This window comes from Sus scrofa, chromosome 10 (genome assembly GCF_054392235.1).
Source record: "Sus scrofa isolate SSC_HxYL_T2T_F1_AM1 chromosome 10, Sscrofa_HxYL_maternal_Yorkshire_Landrace_v2.0, whole genome shotgun sequence".
NCBI classification, from domain to species: domain Eukaryota; kingdom Metazoa; phylum Chordata; class Mammalia; order Artiodactyla; family Suidae; genus Sus; species Sus scrofa.
This window is the reverse complement of record NC_139392.1, coordinates 49,902,597-49,921,039: the sequence shown is the minus strand read 5'-3', so window position 1 is coordinate 49,921,039 and position 18,443 is coordinate 49,902,597. Positions and strand designations below refer to the sequence as shown.

General features: G+C 37.0%; 1 pseudogene; it reads left to right on the top strand.

The window, feature by feature from the left end:
- The first annotated feature begins 1,370 nt into the window (after positions 1 to 1,370).
- On the top strand, positions 1,371 to 2,306 carry LOC146399391 (olfactory receptor 4P4-like; annotated as a pseudogene).
- Positions 2,307 to 18,443: the final 16,137 nt, after the last annotated feature.

Sequence of the window (18,443 nt, the reverse complement as noted above, 5' to 3'; positions counted from 1 at the left end):
ACGGCAAAAAGACAAAAAAAAAAAAAAAAAAAAAAAAAGATAGAGAAGAAAGTAGCCTCTTCAGTAAATGGGGCTGAGAAAACTGGAAAGCTATGTGTAGAAGAATGAAAGTAGAACACTGACACCATAAACAAAAATAAACTCAAAATGGATTAAAGACCTAAATATAAGGCCAGATGCTATAAAATTCCTAGAGGAATACATAGGCAGAATACTCTTTGACATAAAATCAAGCAACATCTTGTTTGATCCACCTCCTAGTATAATGACAATAAGGACACAAATAAACCAATGGGACCTAATCAAACCAAAAGCTTTTGCACAGCAAAGGAAACCATTAAAGAAAAAAAAAGAAAAGATGACTGCAGAACAGGAGTAAATATTTGCCAGTGATGCAACAGACAAGGGCCTGATCTCCAAAATATACAAACAACTCATGCATTCAACAACAGCAAAAAACAACCAACCCAAGTGAAAAATGGGCAGAAGACCTAAATAGACATTTCTCCAAAGAAGAGATATGGATGGCCAACCGGCATATGAAAAGAATGCTCAATGTCACTATTTATTAGAGAAAAGCAAACAAAACTCCACTGAGATACCATCTCACACCAGTCAGAATGGCCATCATTGATAAGACAACATACAATAAATGCTGAAGAGGGTGTAGAGAAAAAGGTACCCTCCTCTACTGTTGGTAGGAAGGTAAATTGGTACAACCATTAAGGAAAACAGTATGGAGGTACCTCAGGAAACTAAATGTAGAACCATCATATGATCCAGCAATCCCACTGCTGGACCTATATCCAGACAAAATTTTCCTTGAAAAAGAAACATGCACCCATGTTTTCATAGAAGCACTATTCACAATAGCCAAGACAGGGGCTTGACGTTTCACAGGCAGTTAACAGCAGAAGGGTATGAGACCCCATATTCTTTATAGAGATGGAAACAAGCGGTAGTACTTTTGGCTCTTAGATGAGGTAGCATAATTGTGCAAAGCATAGAAAATGGCATCAAATACAAGTTCATATCTTAGGTTGCTACTTAATGTTTTAGTGATTTCGTGGAATTAACTTTTTCTACTTCCTCCCATGTAAAATGAGTATCAAAAAATAAGTATTCATGCAAAAGAGTTACAGAAGTTCCAGACCTAAAATATACTCTCCCTAAATTTCACTTGAAATATAATACTGTTACTGTAAAAAAGATTTAAAAAAATAAGTATGAAGTAAATCTTGTATAATCTACATATTTTTAAATGTATAAATACTCTGAAACTTCAAAAGTTCTATTAAAGATGTATTATGTTCAGTGTAATTTCAGACAAATTAAATTTCTGTTGTTTATGCTGGACACACCCCACCCTCATGGAAAATCAGAGCAATGTCACAAAATTTGTATTTATGAGGCTGTGGGGACATAAGCAAACAGAGCTACTGTTTCTTTTCTTGTTCCTGATATGTTACCTGACAGTCTTGATGTGAAACTACATCTTTTTAATGGGAAACAGCCTAATCTTACAATCACTGGCAGCCATCTACTCCAACAACCAATGTACTACTTTCTCTGACACCTTCCCTCATAGACCGCTTCTACACTTCTATCGTGGTCCCCAGGCTAATCAGGGACTTAGCTGCAAAAAGAAAAAATATTTCTTATAGCAATGACATTACCCAGCTCTTCGGTGCCCACTTGATGGCAGGTGTGTAAATACTCATCTTGGTATCCTTGGCTTTGACCACTGTGTTGCAATTGTCAAGCCCCTGCAGTACATGGTCATCATGAACCGGCAGAGGTGCATTGTGTTGGTTATCATGGCCTAAGCTGTGTGTTTGGGGTGCTCTATTTTTCTACTGGTGGTGATACTCAGTTTACCTTTCCATGGTCCTAATCAGATAGATCCCTACCTAGGTGATGTGAAGCCACTTTTGAAACTGGTATGCAGCAGTATTCATATTGTGAATATCTTAATGATTGCAAATTCAGGGGTGGTGGTGGTGGTTGTTTTTCCTGCACTAGTAGTTTCTTATATAACCATATTATATAGTCTTAGAACACATTCCTCTCTGGGGTGGCAGAAAGCCCTCTAAACATGCAGTTTTCACATAATGGTTGTGGTTTTATTCTTTGTTCCTGGTATCCACATTTATGTGCTACCTGCTGGGAAAGAAAACAAGGATAAGGAAATCTCCATGATTTCCACTATGATTTCCCCTGTGCTGAATCCTCTCATCTATACTCTGAGAAATGAGGAGATGAAAATTGCCATGAAGAAGGTGTGGTCTAAAATAGCACACTCATAATTGAAGTATATAAGATGGTATTCATTGCACCTCTGATTGGTGTCTCCAGGGAATTTATTGTTTGAGATAGAAAATATGTATGCTTTTTTGGGGAAGTTGGACCAAAGAAACAAATCACTGTTATTCAGATTGCAGTTTGCACTTTGAAGTTTCCAACTAGGTTCTGGGTGTGATCCCATGGCTCTAAGGCATACAGAAATGTCCTTCTAAAGCACATTTCTGATCATATCAGAACACTCTCCGAAAATTGCTATGGAACCCTATTTTGCTTGAGATAAAATCCAACCTTCTGAATTGTTTATCAAATATCGTCCTAAATTGGTCCAAGTTGAATTTACTCATTGTAAAAGTCACAGGATTGGTATAAATTATTACACAGCACTTGCATAAATTACTGTAGTAGGCTTTGTGGTCAGGGAGACCTAGGTGACTACTGACTCTGAGTATTGGCAATTTGCTTTATTGATATGCATCTTTATTTCAAATATCTATGATATGAGTAACGTTTGTTTTCCATAAAGAAGTAATATTCCTTTATCTAACACATATGAAGTTTTAGCAGGGCAGATGACAAACTGGAGACTCATGGTTGGTATTTTTGCCTTACCTTAGTTTATTTCTCTGTTTCTCTTTGCTTGGATGCTTTCATCCAGCTAGAGTGGACCCCTCTGCATGCCCCAAACATACTCTAAAATCTTATTCATATGCCTTATTTCTCTCTCCCCTCTGCTTGTACTACCCCTATGCTTTAGTGTCCATGTCTTAGGTATAATTCACACTCTAATATTTTTATTCAAAAGATTTTACAGCTCCATCCACAGACCACACATATTTTTTTATTCCATCTCTGTTCTTTTTGTTGTTGTTATTCAGCTATATGTATACTCATTTCAAATAGTTTTACGTGCAAATACTGGTATTTCTTATGAATTGTGTTTTTCCAGTTTGCTTGAGACAGAAGTTTATGTACTATATCTTTATTTTTCATGTCTCTCTCTATTGATAAGCAGTGAGCCTGTGCAAATTACGATGTAAATAAATAGTTACTAAATTAAGTTTAAAGACACTATCTTCTTATTTGACTGTATACATTGATCTTATATATCTGGAATTTTCACTTGTGTCTTTAACAATCATGCATTATTTTTAAAATAAATAATATCAGTAAGGCTAAAATGTTAACATATACTACTATGTGTCTATGGGGGGAATGGAATCCAACAGTCTCCCAACCCCCCTAGTGTCTTTTCACTTATTTTATGCAATAAGAAAGTACTGTTTTATCATTTATCCTCGTATCATTTGGATCACATGATCCCATCTCAGCTCCTTGTCTTGGTTCCAATTTTTCGAAATGTCTTTCTCTACCAAGGCTTTTCTAAGTAGAATGACTGCATTGCTTCAATACAGAATTGCCTTGATTGACTTACTCCTGCCCCACAGCAAAAGCAAAATCTAGGAAAAAATGTAGAGGCCATAGTGTTTGTCTTTAATGTCACAAACCCTTCTTTTGCTAATTGACATTCAATAACTTTTACACATCCAATAACATTTTTTTCTTCTTGGAGCCATGGACACCTATAGAATAAATGGGGAAAAAACATTCCATCTATTCTGTAGGAATACATCTGACTAGTTATTTATTCAAAGTTTTGTTTAACTAGATATAATGTAATAATTTTACAAAGAGAAATATAGGAATGTAGTGTGTACATTTGTGCCTGTGTTTATGAGATGTTTCTGTCTGTGTGGGTATGGTACAGGGGGTTTGGGTGGTCTTGAGGGTGGGTCAGAAGAAATACTTACTTATCCCATCAGAAAGAATGCTGCACAACTACTGTAGCCCAGGGCAGATCACTCTAAAGTGTGCCTCAGTGATATATCAATTATTAAGTTAAAGTAACTTAAGAAATGGCAGATGCAAGTGGGACACTTTGACCATCCTCTCTTGTCCCTGAAAGCAGGAAATAGTCTCTCATGTGACTACTGTACTGGGTGTTGGAAAGATACCCTTATAAGATATCCTTATCTTTCCACTATCCAGGGGGAGAAATTAAGGATCAAGGAGGCTCAACAAGCAAACTTTGTTACTTCTTCACTAATTTCATACCCACATCCAGACTTTTCTTAAATTACTTACTAATTAAACACCCAAAACCTAAGTTTATTTGTTCCATTAAACAATCACTCACCAATTTGTTGTTTTTTCCCATCTGCCCAGTACTGTGGTCCAAGTTCTATGACACTCCCATGTGCACAAATGAAAATCAAGGAGTAGGGGGAAAACACCCTCTCCTGTCACACACACTCAAAAAAGCTCACTCATTTTCACTGTCATTTATTTTCTTTTCTCAAGGGTCTACAAGATTTTATTGGCCAAAAATATGACTACATCACACAGTAATTATATAAAAAAGCATACACTGAAATAAGATTAGTTACCTACTTATTGGATGATCTTTTTAGAATTCACTTTCCTGCCTATGGCACAGTGCTTAATATTTCAAATAGAGCTGCCAAACTAAATACATAGCATATAAGTCTGAATACAGAATATTTAATAAATATTAATTGTTATAAAATGTATAATTTATGATAGTCTATTTAAATAAGACTTTAATTTAAAAATCCACCATTAATAAATTTTATTAGCAGAATACCTTAACCAGCTAATGAACACTAACATTAAAAGGCTTACTTTTTAAAATCCCATGTGTCAGCAAGTACCAGACTGGAAGATGTTTAGAAGTTTTGGAGGTGACTTAAAGGAAAGATTGGGGAGCCAGATATGGCTGTGTATGATGGAGTTCTATGTGACTTCCTGTTCAGTCACACTCTCCTTATCCCTCATCATTTTCCTCAACCCTGTATCTGTTTCTAGTCATCAGTCGAGAGGGTCAATTTAGACACTTATGGACTATTCTTGTATTATCAGCAACACCAGGTAATGATGATGTCAAATAGCCTAGAGATTTCTAAATAATCTTTTTTTCTTTTGTTGAAAAAAATTCCCCATGCAATTAATTGCACATCCATTATCTCACATAGTTCTCTTTTATTTGATGACAATGTTTAATTTTTACTCTCTTAGCAAATTTCAATTGTACAATACAGTGTTATCTGCTGTAGTCATCATGTTGTATGTTAGAGCCTCAGAACTTATTCATCTTTTAGATGAAAGCTTATATTCTTTAACCAATGTCTCCCTATTTCTTACATCCCCTACCCTAGCCACTGACAAACACTTTTTAAATTTCTATATATATGAGTATGATTTTCCTTTTTTTTTCTTTTTATGGATGTGGCGTATAAGTGTTGCCATTTGGGTATTTAGGCTAGTAGACATTCGGGACTGTCCAAAATTTGGTTCATGCCAAAAGGTCCTTGCAATATGGTTCTATTTTGTCTATGGCAAATGATTTTGGACAGGACCAAATATTGCAGGCCCTTTGGTGTGGACCAAGTGTTATATGGATGTTTGGGGCAGGGCCAAATGTCCTGCAAAGGGTATTTTTTCTTTTTTCTTTTTTTGATCTAGCCTATTTCATTTATCATAATGCACTCACAGTCCAACCATTTTGTCACAGATGTCAGGATTTACTTCTTTCTCATGGAAGAATAATATTCCCTTGTATAAATATAAACCACATCTTCTTTATTCTTTCTTCATTAATAATGGATGACATTGAGACTGTTTCCATTACTTAGCTGTTAGGAAAAATGCTGTACAAAGTAATTGTAATTTCAAACGATTATTTTTTTTCTCTGTCCCATATCATCAGCTTTCACAGAGCCTTTTGAATGTACTGAACATCTAATAGGTGCTTCATGTTAAAATAGACAATTTTATTTTATTTCACATTATGATATATTTACTACAAAATGTGATATAACATGAAAAGGATCAGCCACAGGGAAAATAGGACTTACAGATAAATACAGAAAAGTCAGAGACACAGCACACACACTGCCTAAAGACTTCCTGAGTCCATAGCTACCTCCAGACATGCCCCTAGACATGGCCCTGCCCACCAGAGGGCCAAGACCCAGCTCCACCTAGCAGTTGGCAGGCATCAGCCCATTTTACCAGGAAACTTGCACAAGCCACTAGACCAGCCTCACCAGAAGCAGACACCAGAAGCAAGAAAACTATAGTTCTGCAGCCGGCAGACCAAGTCTACAAACACAGGCCAGACACTCCCCTGGGACCAACTGGCTCCTGGCCATTGGAAGATATGTGAGCACACTGGTGGGATACATTGGTTTTCTTCTACAGAGAGACAATTCACCAAGGTTGAGAATCCTAACCAACCTACCACATACGTAAAAATACAAATAGGAATTTAGACAAAATGAAGTGACAGGCATATGTTTCAGAAGAAGGAACAAGATAAAACCCACAAGAAAAAATATATGACACAGAGGTAGGCAATCCAACCAAGAAAGAGTGCAGAGTAATGATCATAAAGATGATCAAAGAATTCAGGAGGAGAGTGGATGCACAGAGTGAGAAATTAGAAGTTTTTAACAAACAGTTAGAAAATATATTCTGTGGTACAGGCCTCTCTGCTAGAGCTCTGTCTTCTACACATGCCACCTATGTGGGCTCCTTGAGGCCTCCTTTTGTGTCAGGATGACTATTGTAAGTAGTCTACTAGGTTTGATTGATCCATCTTTTTATTGGTCACCAGGCCTTACCTTGTGTGGAGGTTGCTGGCTGCTGCTTCTTGGGGCCAGGTCACAAAATGACTGGATGCAGAAGCCTGGGTCACCCTGGGGCTGGTGGTTTGCAGTGTCATGACCCAGGAATCCCAGGCCTGGTGTTTGCCAACTGGTGGATGAAGCCAGGTCCTTGGGTTAGTGTTGACTCAATGGCAAACCAAACCAAGTCCTAGTTCTCGCTATAAGCTCCAGGAATCCCAGGCCTGGTGTCTGCCAACTAGTGGATGAAGCCAGGTCCTTGGGTTAGTGTTGACTCAATGGCAGGCCAAGCCAAGTTCTAGTTCTCGCTGTAAGCTCCAGGGGTCCCAGAGCTGATGTCAGACTACTAGTGGATGTTCTTAGTTGCTGACACAATTGACTGTGGGATCCAAGATTATCCTGAAGTTTGTGTTGGTGTATTGGTGTGCAAGGCCAGGGCCCATCTGGTCCCAGGGCTGGTTTTGGCCTGCTTCTGTGTGGGCTGGGTCTGTAGGCTGTGTGAATGTGATTTTTACTGGGGCTGGTATGTGTCTGCTGGTGAATGAGGCTAGGCCCAAGGCTTGCAGCATTATTGCTGGTGGGAGGGCTGGGGATTCTGGGACTAGTGCATGAAGACTATTATATGGAGCTGGGTCCTTGGGTCTCTGGTTACAGGGCCCTGAGGATTTCAGCACTAGTGTCTGCACACTGGTGAATGGGGCCTGCTCTGGTGGGCAGGGCCATGTCCAGGAATAACTTAGGGTTCATGGGACCTTAAGGCAGCCTGTCTGCTGACAGGCAAGTTATTTGGCATGTTAGTCTTTTGGCCTGAGGTTTCTCCTTACTTGTTCCATGGGTTGGTGGGCTTGGGTGGGACTGGGTCCTGAGTTTCATAAACTAGAGGGAAAATTTCAATATAGCACTTGCTAGCATGAGTCCTTATGAGCTCCCAGAAATGACTGACTCCAGTGCCCATGTCCCTAAGAGTGAGCTTTAATTGCCTCCCACCTCTCTAGGAGACTCTGGAAGATCAGTAGGCAGGTTTTTTTCAATTTACTCTCTTTATCCTGGGTCACAGAGGTATGAGATTTTGTGTGCACCCTCTATGAAGGGAGACTCTGTTTCCCACAGCCTTCTGGGCACCCCAAAATTAACCCCCCCATTTCAATGAAGAGCACTATAGTAGGTTATCTTCATGGCACAGGGCTTGGGACCTCAATGTGAGTCTCAAACTCCTCATTTCTTGGGAAAAATCTCTACCATTGTAATTATTCTCCCACTTGTGGGTTGCCCACCTGGAGATAAGAATCATACTATACTGTGTTTCTTACCTTCATACCTGTCTTGCTGTGGGTTTTATAAATCTCTTTAAGTTGTAGAACTTTTCCAGTTTTTTCAGTAGTAGTTCTATAAATTGCTGTCATTTTCATGTGCCCACAAGAGCATGTAAGTTCAGGGTCTCTCTACTCCTATGTCTTCACTGACCTTACCAGAAATTTTTTGTTTGGTTGGTTTTTGATGTAGTACAATTTGCCCATTTCTTTTCCTCCTTCCATCTGTGCTTTTGGTGTCACATACACACACTCACATGCACACACACACACGCACACACACACACAAACACACACACACAAGATTGCCTTGCCTAATATCTGAATCTTGTGCTCTCTAATTATCCTAAGTGTTTTAAAGTTTTAGCTTTTGTGTTTAGGTATTTGATCTTGAGTTTATTGTGTATGTTATGTTATATGGTATATTGTGTATAGGATTTATAGATCTCTTTCATTCTTCTTCACATGGACATCTAGTTATGTTTTTGTTGAAAAAATTGTCATTTCCCCATTTTTTGGTCTTTTCACCCTTGTAGAAAATCATTTAGCCTTTTATGTAATGGTTTATCTCTGAGCTGTCTCATCTTTCCTATTGCTCTATAAGCCTGCCTTTATGCCAGTATCACACTGATTTGATTACTATAGTTTATATTAAGTTTTGAATAAGGAAGTATGAAATGTCTAATGTTCTTTTTTTCTTTTTAAGATTATTTTGGGTGTGGTGTCCCTTGAGATTCCATATGAATTTTCCAGATAATTTTCTACGTTTGCAAACAGTCTCATGGCAGTTTTGATAGGTATTGCTTTAAATCTACATTGTTTTATTATTCATGTCTTAACAATATTAAATTTTCCAGTGCAAGAAAATGTGTTATTTTCTCAAACCAATCTCTAGTTATTTTTTCTGAAAGGTAAGAACTGTAAGGAATTGGATCTTGTGATTAGGCAAGTTGACAGGTACAAAATCTGCAGAGGCAATGTCCAAGTTTTAGTCTAAAGGACAGAAACTGCTGAAAACTGGTAAAAGTCAATGTCCCAGTTCAGATCAGTAGGCAGGAAGCTTCTACAGAATTATGAAGAATTGATGGGTCACCACACAGGTCATCAGACAGGAAGAGCTGATATTTCATTTTGAAGTCTTTAGGCAGGAAAATTCTCTTACACACAGGGGAGGCCAGCCTTTTGTTAATTGCAAATATTCAGTTAATTGAATGAATTGGATGAGGACTCCCTGCAGTAGAGAGGACTATCTGCTTTACTCAGTCTACCAATTCATTTGTTAATACCATCCAGGAAAACCTCAGAGAGAAAGCCCAAAACAATGTTTGAACAAATATTGAGTACCTCATGGCCTAGTCAAGTTAACATATAACATTAGCCACTGCAAGTCTATTACTTGTCAATTTGGCATCTGTATAAATGTTCTTCAAACCTAGTTAATCTCTAAGTAAAGATAATACTAAGATAAAAAGTCTAGCTAACATGACACAGCTCTTCTGTGTACACCTGAAATCACGGAGTCCTTCCCAAGAAGGGAAAGAAAGTAAATCCTTGGATCATGTATACTCTTCTCCTTGATAACCTGTAACCTATGTACTCTGATGGAAAATTAGCAATACTTAAATACTGTGATCGTCAACATAAGGTATTTTACATGATGTAATTAGAGAAAGAAGAAAACAAAGATTTTGTGTATAATAGATAGATACACAGAAATATATTCATAAAATAGAGAATACAACAATTAGAGACATGGATTTAGCTGCTCTTTGGAACAACTTACTTCTGTTACTCATTTTTTCCCCTGTGCCTTGAGAAGGCGTCTAAGCTGGCTGTGTATAATAAACTATATTCTATCATATATAACTAATCATCTATAAATATTATGTGTGTGTGTGTATATATATATATATATATATACATATATATATATATATGTTTATAGACAGAAGAATGGATAAATGAATAGTCCAGCACAGTCTCTGTCTCAATAAATGTTAACTAGTATAATCATGTAGCCTTTCTATTATCATTGCTTAGCTGTTTATCACAGCAGTTAAGAACATGGTCTGAGGGGTCTGTTAGTTTCTGGTTGCTAGTTCATCAATATGTCTTTTTCAAAATGCTCTCCTTTCTGTTTGTTTATTCACCTATAAAATGGAGATAATAGCAGGGCCTACCACTTTATATTGTTATAAATATTGCTGCTGAATATTTATTATATTTCATTTTATCGGTATGAAAGCATATAAATCCATGAACAAAGATGAAACTAGTAAAATTAAACTGAAATTTGATAGAACTTTTCCAGTATGCTAAGATTCATCCCCAGCTAGATTTTTCTTTCTTTTCCTACATCTAGTTCTTCTCCCCTCCTTACAGTATCTATAATTTATTATTATTTTTTATCTCACCGATATTCTTTGCTGAGATCACTAACAATGTTCTTTTGACCTTGGCATCAGTTGAATGGACATTGGGGTCCATGCACATTTAATTGATCACCTGGAATCGCTTTCCTAGCATACAATTTCCTAATAGCATTTTTCATTTGGTCATTTCTCAGCATATAGATTAAGGTATTTAAATGGGAATTATAGTATAAAATACAGCAACTGCTTTATCAATAGGTAAAGTAGCTGTGGGTCTCAGGTACACAAATATGCAGGGCCCAAAGAAAAAGACAACTTCTGTGATGTGGGAGACACAGGTATAGAGGGCTTTTTCCTTTGCTGCCAAGCTCTGAGTCCTTAAAGAGTGGAGAATGAGAGCATGGGAGCCAGTCAAAAGGAGAAAATTTAACATGCAGATGAAACCACTGTTGGCAGCAACAAAGAGCCATAGAGCATGGGTATCAGGGCAGGCAAGATTCAACAAAGGATTCAGATCACACATAAAGTGATCTCTGATGTTAGGACCACAGAAGGTGATCTGAAGAAGAAGAGGATCTGTATGGTTGCAAGAGGGAAACCTCCCACCCACACCACTCCCACTAGCAGGCCACACAGCTGCCAGTTCATGATGGTTGTATGTTGCAAGGGCTTGCAGATGGCCACATAATATTGGTTATAGGCCATCACAGTAAGCACAATGACATCAGCCCCTGCAAATAAATGTTCCCCAAAGATTTGGATCATGCATTCACTGAAAGGGCTAATTTTCCTTTCAGAGAGTGAATGTACAATCAGTTTAGTGATATCAACACAGGAATAGCAACCATCAATAAAAGAGAGATGAGCCAGGAAATGGTACATAGGGAACCCCAATAATGGGCCGGCTGTGATGGTGACTGTAGTGAGTGTATTTCCTACCATAGAGATGATGTAGATGATCAAAAACATAACAAACATGACTTTCTACATCTTTAGATTCTGTCTGGGTCCCAGTAGAACAAACTGTGTCACATTGTTTTTATTTTCCATTTTTCTCATGTATGATTAATTATATCACCTGGAAAAAAAAGTCACTTTTTATTGCTCAACTTGAATTCATTAAGTCCCTCCATGTATCAAAAAGAAATACCTAGATTCAGTTGAGTTCTAACTTCCTATAACTTTTTTGAGATAGAAAAAGAAGGGTCTGATTTCTTGAAGATTACTCAAATTCTCTCCTGGAAGAAGCTGATGTTTAAAATATAGCCACAAGGACCATAGTGAACACAGAGGCAGAAGATGGTCTGGGCACAGTTTATCCTGTGAGATGACTCAGAGTCTCAGGTGAGGCAGTAGAGCTCACAAAGTGTAGCTAAGCCTAAAAAGTGAGGTTAAAAATGCATGCAAAGTCTATGAATTCCAAGCTAAATAATTTTCCCTTCATTTTTAAGAAATTGGAAACCAGGAAAAGTAATTGAGAATAAGAGTGGTAGCGTTTGAAAAAGAGGCAATATTGCATCTAACATTGCATCTAACTCTAGTAAAAATATTTGTGTCATTTAGATGAAGTGGGCTGAGGTTCTGTAAGGATATGGAAGCCAGAGACAGGAACCCCAATACCATACGATTACATTAGCTGACATAAAGTGTCACAGGCATTGGTGATGGGAAAATAATGAAGGAATACAGGAGTTATTGCAATAGATTTGGTAAAGCATGTTGTCTAAATCCAATAACTTTCTAATAGTTTATAAAAATACTTTTAGTGATTGTTTGCTATATGCATGGCACAATAGCATCCTGTGTGGGTGCTACGATTGCATCCATTTAATTGCGGATAAGAAACAATCTCAGGAACTAACAATCTGAGAAACAATCTCAGTGATAGTAACAGTAATAATAATAACTTACAGAACGGTTACCTTGCTCTTGGTGTTTTTGCAGACATTGGTTCTTTATCTCTCATTATATACTTGTGAGATAATTACTACTGTCATTTTTGTGCTTGTTTTACACAATAAGAAACAGAAGCATAAAGTTAAGGATCCTCTCTAATGTCAAGCAGATAATAAAGATCAGAACTATGATTTGATCTTTTTAACCCAAGATCAATAAACTTATTTTATAATAAACAATGTTTAACTAGGAAACTGCTTTTGATATGAAAGTAATAAGTATAATTACTTTAATCCAATATCAGAGACAAGTATATATGAAGCAAACTCATTAACAGACACACAAATATGCATATGCACATATGAGCAGTATAACATATTGGAATCCCAAATTTTCAATAACTATGTGGTACTTCTTTCACTGAATGTTCATTTTATCTTTGTGTTTTTCTCACCCTCATTTCTTCTCTCCTTGATTTACCTGCAAAGCATAATCCCACTTCTCCTCTGAAAAAATTTGAAAATGAAACCCCAGTGGTGAGGAATGTTATTTTGAGAGTCATAAAGCTCAAATAAGAATCTTGCCTTTTCCCACTTGTAATTTCTTGATCTGGGGTATATTTCTTGCCCCCTTACATTTTGTTTCCTCTAACATAAAGCAAGAATAATACTGTCCACCTCACAGCGAGGTATGAGAATAATTGAGAAAACGTATGAACATATCCACCGTACCTCTCTGGATAAACAAAAGACCTTCATTTATTTTTATGATTATATGAGCCTAGGGGTAGGAAAAATTGACCTTTTGAGCAAAGTCACAGAGAAACATTTAACCATGCAATAAACTATGGAAGAATCATTTACAATTTGACTTATAAAGAAGCCACAGAGACTCATATTACGCATAGCAGTGTGTTCTAGGATAAGTTCTTCATATTTATCTTTGGACTAAAGAGGTTACAATTTATATCATTTAATATTCCTATGTGTGTGTTTTTGTATGTGGAGTGTTATTTAAATTTTGTTTTCATTCCAAAATTAGTCTTTCTTTTATTACTCAAATGAATTTATCACATCTGTAGTTGTGTAATGATCATATCAATCCAATTTCACAGGATTTCCATCCCACAACACAAGCACACCCCCCCCACCCCCCAAACTGTCTCCTCCGGAGACCATAAGTTTTTCAATGTCTGTGAGTCAGCATCTGTTCTGCAAAGAAGTTCAGTCTGTCCTTTTCTCAGATTCCACATGTCAGTGAAAGCATTTGATATTGGTGTCTCATCATATGGCTGACTTCACTTAGCATGATAATTTCTATGTCCATCCATGTTGCTAAAAATGCTGGTATTTTGTTCATTTTAAAGGCTGAGTAATATTCCATTGTGTATATACATATACACATCTTCTTGATCCACTCCTCTGTCGATGGACATTTAAGTTGTTTCCATGTTTTGGCTATTGCAAATAGTGCTGCAGTGAACACTGGAGTACATGTGTCTTTGCGAGTCATGGTTTTCTCTGGATAGATGCCCAGAACTGGGATTGCTGGATCAAATGGCAGTTAAAATATTTTTAGTTTTCTGAGGAATCTCCATACTGTTTTCTACAGTAGTTGCATCAATTTACAATCCCAGTAAATTTATAGTGTCATAGGGTTCCTTTTTCTCCACATTATCTCCAGCACTTCTTGTTTGTAGACTTTTGGATGATGGCCATTCTGGCTGGTGTAAGGTGGTACCTCATACTGATTTTGATTTGCATTTCTCTAATAATGAGTGATGTTGAACATCTTTTCATGTGTTTTTGGCCATCCGTATGTCTTATTTGGAGAACTATTTAGATCTTCTGTCCATTTTTTGATGGTGGTGTGTGTTTGTTTGTTTGTTTGTTTTTTGGTATGGAGCTGCAGAAGGTGTTTATAAATTTTGGAGATTAATCCCTTGTCAGTCGATTCACTTGCAAAGATTTTCTGCCATTCTGTGGGTTGTCTTTTCATTTTGTTTAGGGTTTCCTTTGCTGTGCAGCAACTTTTATGTTTGATTAGGTCCCATTTGTTTATTTTTATTTTTATTGTCAGTACTCTTAAGAGGTGGATCTGAGAAGATGTTGCTGTCGTTTATGTCAGAGAGTGTTAGGCCTATGTTTTCCTCTAAGAGTTTGAGAGTGTCTGGTCTTCTATCAGGTCTTTAATCCATTTGGAGTTTATTTTTGTGTATGGTGTTAGGGAGTGTTCTAATTTCATTCTTTTACACATGGCTGCCCAGTTTTCCCAGCACCACTTATTGAACAAGCTGTCCTTTCTCCATTGTATATCCTTGCCTCCTTTATCATAGGTTAGTTGGCTGTAGGTGTGTGGGTTTAATTCTGGGCTTTCTATCCTGTTCCACTGATCTCTTTTTCTGTCTTTGTGCAAGTACCATGCAGTTTTGATGACTTTTGCTTCGTAGTATAGTCTGAAGTCAGGGAGCCTGATGCCTCCAGCTCCATTGTTCTTTTTCAGGATGTCTTTGGCTATTCTGAAATATGCTTCCAAACAAACTTTAAAATATTTTGTTCGAGTTCTGTGAAACATGTCCTTGGTAATTTGGTTGGGATTGCATTGAATCTGTAGATTGCCTTAGGTAGTATAGTCATTTTGATACTATTTATCCGTGAGCATGGTATATCTTTCCATCTGTTTGTGTCATCTTTGATTTCTTTCACCAGTGTCTTATAGTTTTCAGAGTACAGGTCTTTTGTCTCTTTAGGTATATTTACTCCTAGGTATTTTATTCTTTCGGATGCGATGGTAAACGGGATTGCTTCCCTAATTTCTCTTTCTGATCTTTCATTGTTATTGTATAGAAATGCCATCGATTTCTGTGTATTAATTTTGTATGCTGCGACTTTGCCAAATTCATGGATGAGCTCTAACAGTTTTCTGGGAGGGTATTTAGGATTCTTTAGGTATAGTATCATGTCATCTGCAAATAGTGACAGTTTTACTTCTTCCTTTCCCATTTGGATTCCTTTTTTTTCTTTTACTTCTCTGATTGCCGTGGCTAGGACTTCCAAGACTATGTTGAAGAGTAGCGGCAAGAGCGGACATCCTTGTCTTTTTTCTGATCTCAGCAGGAGTTCTTTCAGCTTTTCACCATTGAGAATGATGTTCGCTCATAATTAGTCTTAGTCATTCAAGTACTTCAGGGCAAAAACAGGATATCAGGTGTGAGAGAGCTGCATCCTACAAATTTAACATTTGTGAGCTTTTTCATCTTTCAAATTAGGCTAATGATATTTACTATCTTTTGAGGACAGTAGCGAAGATAAAATGCTCTATTGTTAGGACTGTGAAACAGTGATTGCTGTATATGGAAAGTAACTATCTTTAAAAGCAGCAACACTATTGAAAAACCTAACTTCTGGCTTAGATGGCCTTAATGTTCTTTAGGGGTGTTCAAAAATAATCCCATCTTTGAATTAAACTTCTCTTCGGATAAGTATCTTTAATTCTGAAAGTCATGGCACAGATAGAAAAAGACTGTTTAGATAATTCAATATAAAATCAATAGTGGAAAAGTAGCTTTTCTTATAAGTCTAAATCTTTCCTTCTAAAGCCTCCAATAGTTTTCACAGCCTCCAATAATTTTCACAGCCTCCAATAGTTTTCACAGAAAGTCTGGCACTTGAATTCAGAATGGATTCATTTGGAACACTATAGAGAAATGATCATTTATAGATGGCTGTGGTCCCATAGGTAGGAGGCAGAATGTGTGGTGGAAACACATTCAAATGGGTCATTTCCCCCTTGATGAATCTTGCTCTGTAGATATAAACAAAAAAAGAGGTTTACCTGCAATGCATGGATATTTAAAGAGGTTTCCACAAATGTTCAACTACCTTGTCCTTTAGCTACAGTTTTCTCTCTTGGGAATTAATTATTCTTTTTTGATGGAAAAGCTTCATCTTAGAGGCAGGTATTCTGGAGATACTTACTTGAGAAACACTCATTCTTAAGTAGGGAATTTTATTCCCTGCACTTGCACCAAACATGTGAGTCCCCTCTCTCTATATATACCTGAGTTTCTGAGAAAGCTGAATGTCATGTAAATAGGAAGAATTGAATAATTCCAGCATGAGGACCTATGACATAGTTAAATCTCCGTACTCATGTCAGAGAACTGCTACCTTATCCATTTGAAGACATTTAAGTAAACCTAGTACCCAGGGCCAAAGAACCAAAGCAGTGAGGGCATAACCTTAATGGTAGTAATTGGGTCACCATGCTGTACAGTGGAAAAAAATGTATTGGGGAAATAACAATTAAAAAAATACTTGATGCCAACATGTGTTTTTCCAAGGGATATGAAAATAAACAAAAATCTAAAAGGTTCTGGGTAAGTCATTTTAAGACACATGTGCCAGTCATTATGGACTACCAGATGACCTTAAAAATGTGGAGAGCTATCCAAAGCATAAGACTTGGGTTCTAGCACTTATGGTCAACCAACCCATGAAAAAAGAGGCAAGAACATACAGTGGGGAAAAGACAGTCTCTTCAGTAAGTGGTTCTGGGAAAATTGGATGGCTACATGTTAAAGAATTAAGTTAAAACATTATCTTACACCATACACAAAAATAAACTCAAATGGATTAAAGATCTAAACTTAAGACCAGATACTATAAAACTCCTTGAGGAAAATATAGCCAGAACACATTTTGATATAAATTGCAGCAATATCTTCTTTGATCCACCTCCTAGACTAATGAAAATAAAAACAATAATTAACATATGGAACCTAATTAAACTTAATAGCTTCTGCAAAGCAAAAGAAAACATAGGGGAAAAAAAGAAATGGCAATGCACAGAATTGGGAGAAAATCTTTGCAAACAAAGTGCTTTATAAGGGATTGATTTCCAAAATATACAAACATCTCATGGAGCTTTCTATCAAAAAACAACAACAACAAACAAACAATTAAAAATGGCAGGAGGGAGTTCCTCTTGTGGCTCAGTGGTTAATGAATCCAACTAGGAATCATGAGGTTCGATCCCTGGCCTTGCTCAGTGGGTTAAGGATCCCGTGTTGCCGTGAGCTGTGGTGTAGGTTGCAGAAGTGGCTCGGATCCTGCGTTGCTGTGGCTGTGGTGTAGGCTGGTGGCTATAGCTCCAATTAGACCCTCAGACTGGCAACCTCCATATGCTGTGGGAGCAGCCCTAGAAATGGCAAAAAGCCAAAAAAAAAATGGCAGAAGATCTACATATACCTTTCTCCAAAGAAAACAGACACATGGCTAAAAACACATGAAAAGATATTCAGTGTTACCAATAATTAGAAAATGCAAGCCTAACTACAGTGAGGTACTACCTCAAATTAGTCAGAATGTCCATCATCAAAAAGTCTACAAACAATAAATGGTGGAGAGGGTATATAGAAAAGGGCTTCCTCCTACATTGTTGGTGGGAATATAAATTTGAGCAACCATTATGTAGGACAGTATCGAGGTTCTTTAAAAACAATATGTAGAACTACCATATGATCCAGCTATCCCACTTGTGGGCATATATCCAGAGAAATCCATAATTCAAAAATATACATGCACCTAGATGTTCACTGCAGCACTGTTTACAATAGCGAAGACATAGAAACAAATCTAAATATCCACTGACAGTTGAATGAATAAAGAACAAGTGATACATATATACAATGCAATATTACTTAGCCATAAAAAGAACAATATAATGCTATTTTGGGCAATATGGATGGATGTGGAGATTATACTATGTGAAGTAAATAAGACAGAAAGACAAATATCATATGATATCATGTATATGTTAAGTCTAATAAAAATTATTGAAAAAGCTTACTTATAGGA